Source organism: Arachis ipaensis, chromosome B09, assembly GCF_000816755.2.
Source record: "Arachis ipaensis cultivar K30076 chromosome B09, Araip1.1, whole genome shotgun sequence".
NCBI classification, from domain to species: Eukaryota; Viridiplantae; Streptophyta; class Magnoliopsida; order Fabales; family Fabaceae; genus Arachis; species Arachis ipaensis.
The window spans coordinates 121,112,229-121,125,356 of record NC_029793.2 but is presented as its reverse complement, the minus strand read 5'-3'; the positions used below and the strand labels follow the sequence as shown (position 1 = coordinate 121,125,356).

Genomic DNA, 13,128 nt, shown 5'->3' with positions numbered 1-13,128 from the left:
ATACCCAATGAAATCTGTTTCGTTTTCATAGATCTTTCCTTGATAGTTATTTGTTGCTAAGATAGTAATAACAAGAGTAATGTAAGGTACAAAATGAATCAATTATTAAATGAAACAAAATTTTCCATCCACGAACAAAATAATTGCATTACATCATAAATGACAATATTTGGCTTCTATTTCAAATAGTGGGAGCCTTATCCACTTACGGAGGAGAGAGGAGTAGATGGCTTGGGTGTTTTCCTCCTTGTCTTCCTTTTTGTTGTCATTATAAATATTTTTCACTGATTATGACTTTAACAAAATGATTGGTATGCAACAGAGCCACAGCTCACATCGGCAGCTACATCAACTGTTCTAACATGCGTGTTTATATTTGATATTTTGATAAAAAAACAAAATGAAAAGAAGAAAGAAAGATATTCAGTCTCTTATGCGGATATACACACATACACGCATTTTGTGTTTATAATATTGTTAATAACTTAATAATAAAATTCTTTTTCAATTCTAATTAGTATTTTTTTCAAAATTAATTAATTAATTAAATCACTTAGTCAAAAGTCAAAACGCTTTTAATTTATGACATAATTGCAACAAATTAAACACCTTATAGCATGAGTCAGATTTTGATTGTTTCTGGTGAGACATATTGACAGTGGTGTACATTTGCAAATAATTGATTATTTTATTATGTGAAAAATTTTATATTTGATTATATTTATAGGATAATTTGAAGTTGCTTATGTTGGTTGTTGGAGGACAATTTCTATTAATTATAACCTTTTCATTCTATTTACTAGTTACTAATTTGTCTTGTTCATTCATAAAAAAATGAGAGCAGTAGGAATAATAGAAGGATAACCTGAAATGGCTATGCATGCAACCACCAACAAGGCAGAACCACCGAAATGAACACAGAAACCACACAACTAGTTGTATCCCCTCCTTCATTTTTCATAAAGCGAGGTTGAGAACTTGTTGATATTCTTCAGCTGCTCTCAATGGCAAACAAGTCTCACATCGCCCAAGTTTTGAGAAACCAATAATTTATATATAAGAGGCGAATGCAAAGGCTCGTCCCTTCGGGGACATCCGATAAAATTGGAACGATACAGAGAAGATTAGCATGGCCCCTGCGCAAGGATGACACGCACAAATCGAGAAATGGTCCAAATTTTTTTGGCTCCCGTGTTCCGGTTCTCCTTCTTTCTTTCGTTTTCATTGCGCAAAGTTATCTGGCTCTACACTTTATTGTCAATGGATGGCGGAATTATTTTGAACGACACTGTTTCTGCTTTGGCGAAAAAATATAAAAGAAAATTTTTTGGGTCTGTCAGAACACCGTGAGATCATCTTGACCACGGTCGTGACAAGAACGATCATCCACCGTGAGATCATCCACTGTTTTGTGAATGCTGACAATGTAAGACTAAGCTTACCCTTCCGAAATTCAGAAAATCTTAAAATTTAACCACATTAGATACAGGCAAGGCAAGATTTTGTTTCTCCGTAATCTGCTGTTTGTTGCCTGATTAAAATGCATGCCGCTCAAATTAAAAATGTGTGTTGAACCCTGCTGATGCTTCTCTCTAACACTATGCCTGATATGTACATGTGTTTAGTTCTCAAGTCTCAAATGACTTGGGCACATAGAAGTATGGTTAAGGAACAGCATTGGTAAGTTATGTTTCCTCTTTAGCTCTTCCAAAGTGCTTCTTGTTATTAAAACTGATCTGTCATTTGTACATAGCTCAACTTGAGTAAAGGGATATATATCAATGCAAGTTTCAAATCATCAAATGGCTGCAAGCGACTTGGAATGAGCAAAACCTTGTGTGAAGAACAAGTCAAAAGAGTTTATGACACAGGATAAACAAGCATAAATTGTGGACAAGGAAATTGGCAGTTTACATTATGAGCAAGAAGATTAAACTAGCTAAATGCTATCGAGTTAAACTTTGATTAGTTTTTCAGTTTTAATTCTCATCCAGATCCACGACATTTTATTTATTCATACCCTGTGTGCATAGTTTGTTCATTTGAGCTTATCCCAGTTAAACAAAGTGGTTAAAAAACACACTCATTTTGACTCTTGTATAGCATAGTCCTTTCATAAAATGGCACTCCCTTTTCTCTGAGTCATATCTAATAATCAATATCAATAACTACATGTATTTTAGATAATTGTGTTAATACAAGAACTAATCATTACACTATTAATCACACTCTGGTCTCAAAGATGCAGATATACGAGCCCTTCTTCCTCGTTTTCTCTCTACCGATGTGCCACTGAAGGACTATTATACATGTTACATAGTGTTTGTGTGCTGTGCTTCTTTAATCTATAATCATCATCCTTATCTGTTATCACATATTTGCGAACATTTTTAATTACATGCTTTGTATGAATACATCTCATAACATTCTTAGTATACAATTTTAGATATAGTAACAATATATTTGCTTTTAAATTATTTTTACTCGACATTAATACTTTATGTATCACTCATCTTTTTTAAAATAATAATTCTCAATCTCCTTGATGTTATTTTTGAAGAATAATGTTATATAATTTGGTATATTTGAAAAATTATTATTATTATTATTATTATTATTATTAATATTATTATCAAGAAGTATCAATATTATTATCAGTAATTTATATATTATAGGATAATTTATATTCTTATTATACTTAGTTATTAAGAAATTAAAAACCTTTAATTATTATTTTTTTCTATTATTGTTAATCATTGAAATTTCTTAACTACGATTTTATACATCCTTTAAGTATTTTTAGTTTTATAATTGGAACAAAAATACAATTAAGTGTTTTGATAATTGAGTTTAATAAAAATACATATAATTGAATAACTAATAAAATAGTAAATCAAAAGTTATATGTTATAATATATAATTTAACAATGGTGAAAAAGAGTGAGAGAATACAAAGAGGAAAAACAGAAGCATTATTTCTTAATTAATGACTCTAAACTAATTTCTAGATTAGTTTATTATACCCATATCATCGTTAGAAATTATAATCTTTTGTAATATGGTGTGTTAGCTATGTAGAACTTTTAGTGGGTATTAAATTTTTTAATCTCGAGTGGTGTATAAATTATAAAAAATAACTGTGTGAAGTTATACAACTAGTAAATGGATTAATACAGACAGATTTACAGACGGATTTAGTCTTTATTACAGACGGATTTTTGGTTACTGACGAAATTACCGACGGATTTTTTCCCTCTGTAAAAGTCCCGTCGGAAATTATTTACCGACGGATTTTTTTCCGTCAGAAAATTACAGACGGATTTTTACCAGTTACCGATGGATTTTTCCTCTGTAAATTTTCTATCCATTTCCCAAAGGCGACGAACTTTCCGACGGATTTTTCGTCTGTAATTACAGACGGATTTTCTGACGGATTTTTCGTCTGTTATTACAGACGGATTTTTCGACGGATTTTCCGTCTGTAATTTGAACCTTGGAAAATCATCTCACACTATGATTACAGACAGAAAATCCATCTGTAAATCCGTCGGTAAAGTAAAATAGAAATTTTTTAAAATTTTTCCATTGCAAAATGAATACTTTAGGTTTATTTTTTAAATTTTCTCCATCAAACACACTGTAAATTGAAAAAAAGGGGGCCAAAAATCATATAGATAAACATAATATTCATTACATGATACCTATAAAATTGGATGTTATTTTTCAACATCATTGGCCAATATCTCACTATCTCAATAAAAAGATACCCAAAAAATTAGACCATTGATAGAACTATAACTATTTACATTACTCATTGACACTACTAGTTCCTTCATTTTCAACAATTTAAACAAACAAGATTTTATATTGATCCTATTCCTTTTAGATTGCATGATGGTGACTTGCTCAGAGCCATTGACAAATACACCTCCTGGATCTCCTTGTGGTTGTGTGTGGCCACTTCAAGTTAAACTCCACATCAGCATTGCAATATACAAGTTCTTCCCTTTGGTTTTCAAGCTAGCTGAGGAAATTGCAGCCAGTCTTTTGTTGAGTTGCAACCAGGTTCGCATTGTTGGAGCTAATGCAGCAAATCATCAACTAGAGAAAACTACTGTTCTCTTAAATTTGGTGCCTCAAGGAGTTAAGTTTGATGATACAACATCATTCTTGATATACAAGAAATTCTGGCACAAAGAAATTCTCACTGATGCTTCCCTTTTTGGCACAAGAAATTCTGGCACAAAGAAAATCTAATGGCTTATTCAACTAGAAAAAGAATATATTTCAAGGTACCTAATTACTTTCATGGCTTATAAGGCAACTCGCGAAATCTTAAAAACTAGATCCTTGTGACATTGATTAATGGAAATACTGAGATAATATTCTATATATTCTATTTATTTTAATCAGCAAAGGGAAGAAAACACAGTTTGTATTGACACAGCTCTCTTCTTTATTTATAGAGTTTGCTGATATAGAAGATGTCACAAAGCAGAGTTTCAAAAATTCATCCTTCTAAATGGTCTTCACACACACATCACAACTATACTAATATTTGGCAACTGGATTTGCCTTTCAATTGAAGGGCGCAATATAGATTTACCTCAACAAGGACCTTTGCCTTCTTTGATTTAAGATCAACAGAATCCTTTTAAGAAGGTATATGAACATCAGTAACAAATATTGTTAGGCTATAAGAAAGAAATATTTATGTATAAACAACAACAATTATAAACCATGACCATTTATTTCCACAGTTCCCTTTTGCAATTGATAACCTACACCTGAATCCACTTAAGAGAATCCACTTAAGACTATGTAACTTTATTAATAACCTCAAAACGCCTATATATGAACACCTTTACACTTTTTTGCCGTTGAGAAAGATGAAAACCATCATAATATGTTCCTTATTATCACAATGTGCATATATAATATACAAGTAACTTCCCTAGTATTAACGTGTAGGAAATAATGGTTAGATTCAAACATGACCATTGATGGCATATTTGTAGTTAATCAAGCATTAAATCACTACAATGACAATACCCGTTGAGTTGCTCTTTCCTGCAGATATCAAAATCATGTTAAGGGCTTACTATGATGCTCAACACTAACCTAAAAATTGGAAACTAAAAGCCCTTTATCACAGGTTGAAGCTTAACAAATCCATTTATGTTTTCCTTCAGCAAATTTCAAAAAAATGAACCAACAAAAAGTAGAATAAAAATTTGAACCTCTATCTGAGCACCTAGGTTAGTGTCAAAAATCTGGTATCGCTTTTTAACAAGTTGAGCAAGGAACCATCCTTTGGTCTAGTATAATATAATGAAAATTAAAAAGAAAAAATTAGTATGATTTATGAGTGAAGTTTTGACATGGAGTCTCTAGATCTAAATTAGAAAAATATTCATAAATAGGTGTAAGCAATGGTACCTCAATTAACTTAGCAGCATTCTTGAATCCACGAGCCATTGTGTCCATTCCAACAATGTGAGCTATGAACAAGTCTTCCAACATATGTGCTTTCTCTCCGCCTAAATTATTTGGAAGAGAAAAGGATTAAATTGGAACTATTCGGATTAGTATACACTATTTCATAGTTTGTATCTGTGCATAGATTCTGTTTCATGACTTAATTGGAATGCTGCCACACTTCTGCACCTCAATGAAAAATTCTTTAGTATTTTATGACATTCCATAATCAAAATTAGCTCTCATTCCAGAACACACAAGAGAAGAACACATGGATCTACATTTGGCGCATTTGGAAGAAACGGCTCGGGCCGAGTTGAGGAGGAAGTTGCCATCCAGAGCGGCGGAGTAGCAACGGAGGGGTTGAATCGCCCACCGCCAAAGCCACTTTACTCGTTTACAAAGGCTGTGGTTGGCTGAGCAACAGCCAGCGGCGCCGTCGCAAAGTTGGAGGGAGATGACACCGTGCATGAAGGAGGCGGACGGGACCAGAGCAGTGAGAACGACGGCGACGCGACTACCTCCGCAACCACCAGAGGCAGAGATCTTCCCTGAAGGATGAGTGCAGTGATTCCTGAACCGGTGGATGAGGATAACCAGCGAATGGCCGTTGCTGAGGTCAGTGATGAGATTGTGCGACGTGAGCGGCGGCAGCAGCGGAGAAAGAAGCTCGTGGACGGAGAGAGGAAGAAGCTCTTCACTAGCGTGGAGGGTGAATGGAGCTCGAGAGACTAGGGTGTAAGTTAGGGTTAGCTCAATGTTTTCGACAGAAAATTTTAAATTACAGACGGATTTTTTCGTCTGTAATAATTTAATAAAACGCAGCATTTTGTCTATTTAATTATAGATAGAAAATCCGTCTCTAACTATTTTCTATGAAAAAAATTAATTTTACCGACAGAATTATCGACGGATTTTGTTTTCCGTCTGTAGTTTATGATAATTCATTTTTTTTGTTTTCTGACAAAAATATTTCTCTGAAATTTTGTCTATATTTCCGTGGGATAAAATCCGTCGAAAATATCCATCTGTAATAACTAGTTTTCTAGTAGTGTTAATATAATTGGGATATATAAAAATTTGTTAATTAGGAAATTAAATTTGATTATTATTTAAAGAAATTAAAAAATTAAATTTGGTAAGTTAGAAGGGTAGAAATAATTAAAATATGAATTTTGATACTAATTTTAAAAGATTTGACCCAAAATTGGGATGAACGGCCCAAACCGAGTGAACCGGACCCATAATGGACGCTAGGCCCAACCCAATTCATTAATATATATGAGCTTCAACTCATCTTCCTTCCCCATCAAGTGAAACACGCTGGGTAAGGAAAATTAGGGGGAAGAACAAGGAAAATTTGCAAACCCTTGGTTCTTGATTTAAATCCACATAACTTTTTATTCGGAACTCCGATTGTCGCACTGTTTATAGACGACATTTGATTCGTCGTGGTGTTTATAGATGACATTTTAATATACTCTAAGACTACGAAGGAGCACGGAGAGCACTTGTGGATAGTTTTACAGATTCTGAAGGAAAGGAAGCTCTACGCAAAGCTTTCCAAGTATGCATTTTGAAAGGAAGAAGCGAAGTTCTTAGAGATGTGGTGAGCCAAGAAGGCATTTCAGTGGATCCTACTAAGGTTGAAGCAATAACTGAATGGAGATGACAGACATCTTTTACGAAGGTAAGGAGTTTCTTGGGTTTGGCTGGTTACTACCGAAGATTTATTAAGGAATTTTCACAAATCGCTTTACCGATGACGAAGTTGACTCGCAAGGATGCACCTTTTGTATGGACGTTCGAGTGTGAAGAGAGTTTTTAGACTCTAAAATAGAGGTTAACTACAGCACCAGTGCTTGTATTGCCCGAACTCCATGAACCATTTGAAGTTTACTGTGATGCTTCGTTGAAAGGTTTAGGGTGTGTTCTGGTGCGACACCGAAACGTTGTAGCGTATGCTTCCCTACAGTTAAGACCGCACGAGATGAATTATCCAACTGACGACCTGGAACTTGCAGCGGTTGTATTTGCACTAAAAGTGTGGTGGAATTATCTTTACGGAGTGAAATTTGAAGTCTTTTCCGATTATAAGAGCCTGAAGTACCTCTTTGATAAGAAGGAACTCAATATGCATCAAAGGAGATGGATGGAACTGCTGAAGGACTACGATTTTAAGTTGAACTATCACCGGGAAAAAGCAAATGTAGTGGCAGACACCTTGAGCAAAAGGTCTCTAAGTATTGCTTGGATGATGATTAAGGAAGAAGAAATATTAAACAAGATTGTGGACCTTAAGTTGGGTGTTAGAGAGGTGGTTAGGAGTGTATGCTTAAACCAACTGCATACCTATAGCAATTTCAAGGTTGAAATTCAGAAAGCTCAACAAGATGACCATGAACTACAAAAGATGCTACATAAAATTGGACAAAGAAAACATGGAGAAGTTACCCAAGATGGAGAGGAAATCTGGAGATACAAGGAGAGAATTAATCTACCAACCGTAGGAGATATGCGATACGAAGTATTGACAGAGGCTCATAAAAGCAAATTTTTTATTCACCCTGGGGCTACCAAGATGTACCATGACTTAAAGGGGATGTTCTCGTGGCTAGGAATGAAGAGTGACATGGCAGTTTGTGAAAGTGCCTTACGTGCTAGAAAGTGAAGATAGAGTACCAAAAGCCATCCGAAATGTTGCAACCCCTTGAGATTCCACAGTAGAAGTGAGAAGGTATTGCCATGGATTTTATGTCAGGCTTGCCAAGAACTAGAGTAAGATATAATGTGGTGTGAGTGATTGTGGATCAATTGACGAAGTCTGCTCATTTCTTACCCGTTCGTACGTATGACCTATTCCTTAGAGGAACTGGTGAGACTATATATCAAGGAGATTATGAGGTTACATGGTATGCCTACGACCATAGTGTCAGACAGAGATCCTCGGTTTACTTCAAGATTTTTGGGAGTCTTTCAAAAGGCGTTCGGAACACAATTGTATTTGAGCACAACGTACCATCCTCAAACTGATGGGCAGTCAAAAAGAACAATCCAAACTTTAAAGGATATGCTGAGGGAATATGTGTTAGATCAACCAGCTAGTTGGGATCGTTACATGCCTTTAGTGGAATTCGCATGTAACAATAGTTACCATGCAAGCATCAGAATGGCTCCGTACGAGACTTTGTACGGGAGAAAGTGTCAATCTCTATTGTGTCGGTATGAGGCTGAGGAATCAGGCATATTAGTCCCCAAACTAGTAGCAGAAACAACAGAACAGATCGAGAAGATCTGAGCTAGAATCCTTACTGCTTAGAGCCATCAGAAAAGTTCGAAGAGGGTGATCATGTGTTTTTGAGAGTTACTCTGACAACGGGTATTGGGAGAGCTATAAAGACTAAGAAGCTGAATCCTCATTATATCGGTCCATTTCAAATCTTGAACAGGATTGAGCCAATGGCGTACCAGATGGCTTTGCCGCCACATCGATATCTCTCAAATTTACACGATGTGTTTCACATCTCTCAACTTCGAAAGTATACCCTCGATATGACTCATGTGTTAGAACCTGATTCAGTTCAACTAAAAGAGAATCTGGCATTTCAAGTTGCTCTGATCAGAATTGATAATGGTAGTGTCAAAAGGCTTCATGGAAAGGAAGTCCCATTAGTAAAAGTTGCTTGGAGCGTACTGGAGTGGTAGAGCATACATGGGAACTTGAGTCAGGCATGAGGAAGGATTATCCCCAACTCTTTACATGTAATTAAATTTTGCGGGTAAAATTTCTTTTAAGATGAGTAGGATGTAAGACTCAAAAAAATATTAATTAATTAATTAAAAGTGAACTAAGAGGGTTTAAATCATCCGGTCTAGGTTAAAATTTAAAATTTTGAAATTTGAAGATAAAAATTTAATTTAGAAAGTTAATTGGAGTGTAAAAGTATAATTAATTGGGAAAAAATGCATACCGACATTATACTTAACTGTACATGCTTAAATCTATCCGGTACAGCATATGAAAAAAAGTAGAAATGTAGAAATAACCAGAAAAGTATTTAGAATAAAAATTAGAATACTTATCTTTAAAATTTTGGTCTTAGGTTGGACCAATGGACGAAAATACCAAAATGCCCCTCACCCATTTAGCAAAAAATGTGACATTCTTCTTGTCAATTCCAAATTTCTTTTGTTTTTGCATAAAGAGAGGAGAGAGCTCGAAAGTGAGAGGAGAGGAGGAAAGAACCTAATCCAACTTGACACTATTTACATACACCTTTAAATTTAATTTTCTCACAAATCGGAGCTCCGATCAACGACCCGTTTGTAGTTACGCGTCGCTCTCAACTTTCTCAACGTTTCTATACCACTTTTGCTATGAGCAATCATGAGAGCCCTATCCCATTTCTCTATTTTATTTTGTTTTTGCATTTTGGGTTGAGGGTGTTAAAAATTTTAGATTTGATGCTTTAGGAGAAACTCAAGCTTATATTCTAGTGGGGTTTTGACCCAAGATCATTTAGAACAAGGTAAGGGAACTCTTTTCTTTTATTTTTCTCTAATATGTATGAAAAACAAGTATGAACAATGTAAAAATTTGAATGAAATTAGATTGAGTAGAGTTGCTTGGATGCTTGGCTCAGTTGGTGTGGATTGAGGCTTTGAATTGGTCAGAGAGTGACCCAAGAGGTTGAAATCACCGTCAACGAAGGTATAGATTTCGATTTCAAATAATCACTAAATGTTATGTGAAATTCTAGGCTTGTGACCTTAAGAATATGTTGAATTGAAGTGGTTGATGGTTTAGTATGAAGGTTTGATTTGGTTTATTATTGATTGTGAAGGAATTTTGGGTCGGAGGCCATGATTGGGTGAGTTACACTCCTTGGTAAATTTGGTAAAAAATTGAATTGCATTGATGTGTTGTAATATTCTAGCCAGCCTTCTCTTTTCTGGTTCAGAGTAGTGACAATTATGTATTCTATTTTAAACTTATGTATATATTTTGCTTCTGTATACGACGTTTACTTACGTTGACGTATTTTGCGTGTGATTAACGGCTGGCGATGTTTAACTTTTCTTCATAGGCTCCTAGTTATAATATTATCCTTCAAGTATTATGTATGTATATCTCTTTTTAAGTGTCGTAATACCTCACCATCTTTGACTTACGACTATAGCGTAAAGTTTTATGTGGTAGGATGTTACACTAGGAACCACCCTTCCAAGTTGGGTGCCAGCCCTTGTTTTGTAGCTGAAGGCGCCTTATTTTAGATTTTGGGCGTTGAGCGCCCGTTTTGTCAAATTCTGGACGTTTTGGCATCCATTTTCCCTAAGGTTCAACTGGTGACTTTTTTGGTTGCTTCTCTTCTCCTTATTTTGTTAAAAATAATCCTGAATACACAGTAATTCTAAAACAACTCCAAACATATGATTAGATATGAAAACTTCATAAAAAAAAATAATAACTTTGATTCAAACCTAAGAAAATTACAAGTCTAAAAAAAAAACCTAAGAAAATTACTAAAAAAGGATATCTAAATGCTAGTAAAGATGTCAAGGCATCAACCATTTGCACAGTCAATAAAAATAGTAGTTATTTTTTATAATGTGATGTTATGTGATTAGATGCACATGTAAAGTTGCTTTACACTGACAATATATTAAAAATATTTTTTTTTAAAAAAATATGGTACATATACAATAAAGTATGAATTATATCTTTTTGTCTCTAATATATTGAACTTCTTGAATAATATTATTTTTTTTTATAGTATATAGTTATTCAATTATTTTTTAATCACATCTAAGTAGATTATTCTTAATCACATTATTTTTATTCTAAGTAAATTTATTCTTTTAAGTTTACTCTAAAAGATTTTTACTCATCATCATGAAATGTTTGTAGAATGGCTAATAAGTAAATTTTCGGAAAAGAAAAAAAACATGGTATATATATAATAAAGTATAAATTATACCCATTTACTTTTTAATGTATCAAAATTTTTAATGTATAATTCAATTAAATGTCATTTTTAACTCTGAAATAAATTTTAATTTTATCCTTCAATCATATCAATTTTTTACCGTGTATAAAGTATAAATTATTATTTTAATCACATCAAAGTAAATCATTATTAATCATATTAATTTTATTTGAATAAATTTATCTTTTTATTTTACTCTTAGTTACATTACTTTCAGGTTTAATTATTCTGTTGATCTTTATAGTTTTACCAAATTTTTAATTAGATCCATATATTTTTTTTCTTTCAATTGGGTCCCTACACTGGTTTTAATTTTATAATTAGGTCCTTTCTAGTGTAAAAAATGTTAGAGTTAGCCGAATATTTTTTCAAAAATTGGAGGTATTTATAATTAAAAACCTAAGTAGATCTTTGATTGCATGTATTTTGGAAGAAATATTCTATTAATTTTAATATTTTTGATACGAAAATTGTAACACCCTAACTACCAAAGCTCACGCTTCCGGCTGCGCGACTCTGATAGCTCGGACATTACGACGACACTTATACTATTTAATACTAAAATATGAGCCTGTTTGAAATTTTAAACCGTAATACCGCTCCCAAAAATACTTTCGTTCGATAACGTACATCCATAAATACCATACAACTTACAACAACTCATAAAGAGTACATCCATATATATACATAAATATATATAAAAACTTTACAAGCATTAACCAATACAATCCCTATCCCTCTTACAGAATATATCAAGATAATGGTGAGGGTTCAATAAACCATAACTAAAACAAGACAGAGCATCTCAACAACAACTAAATAAACTCTTCGTGATTTCTGCGCCCATATCCTGAAAGGGAAAAAATGTAGGGGGGGGGGTGAGAACATCATCCTCGAAAGGGTTCTCAGTAGAGGGTTTTTAGGAATTACTGTAATAGGATACGTGAAGATAAACCGTACCAGTGATTAATAACCGTCTTATGTCTCTTTTCAAAAACAACGGTTTACAATAAAAGTAAAGTCGGAAATTTTTTCTGAAAGAGGAACCATTCAATGCTCAAAACTCAGAAGTCTTTCAAAATGGTTTATCTATGCTGAAACAAAATAGCCTTTCATATTTTATTCCAAACCAGAAACACAAAACCGAAATCAACCATTGGTTCATCTCATTCCAACCACGGCCCTAGGCCCAAACAATCCAACCATCAACCAATTACCACAGTCCAACAGAGTCCCAGTAGCAAACACAAATAGGAAGATGCAAGCACAAACAAACAGTTATTGCAAGTAGAACAATTAGCAATTAGTCACATAGGCAAACCAAGTATAATATGCACACCCAAACAATGTCACATAGATGCATATGATGCATGCCTGTCCCTAGTGGCTGATGATATCATCTGTTGGTTATAGAGCTAACCCGACAAGTCCTGGTAGCTAACCATTGGACTGTCCCTCTGTCGCGCATCCCCAACTCGAGTTATACTCATCATAAACTTGATCATAATCATGATCCATATCCATCACCTTCACTGGTGAATATTTACGGGGGCGAGCTCATCCGGGACTTTCACAGTGCCCGGCCACACTTATGACATAGGGTCAGCAAAGTCTCGAGCCTCCACCTGGAGCACGTGGTGGCTAGCCACTGCTTTCTCCTAGG

General features: G+C 34.3%; 1 long non-coding RNA gene across 1 annotated transcript; it reads right to left on the bottom strand.

The window, feature by feature from the left end:
- On the bottom strand, positions 5,055-5,704 carry LOC110267338. The gene is made up of 2 exons (XR_002354824.1): positions 5,440-5,704; positions 5,055-5,121 (listed from the first exon to the last, which is right to left on the bottom strand). It is a non-coding gene; the product is annotated as an uncharacterized LOC110267338 (long non-coding RNA).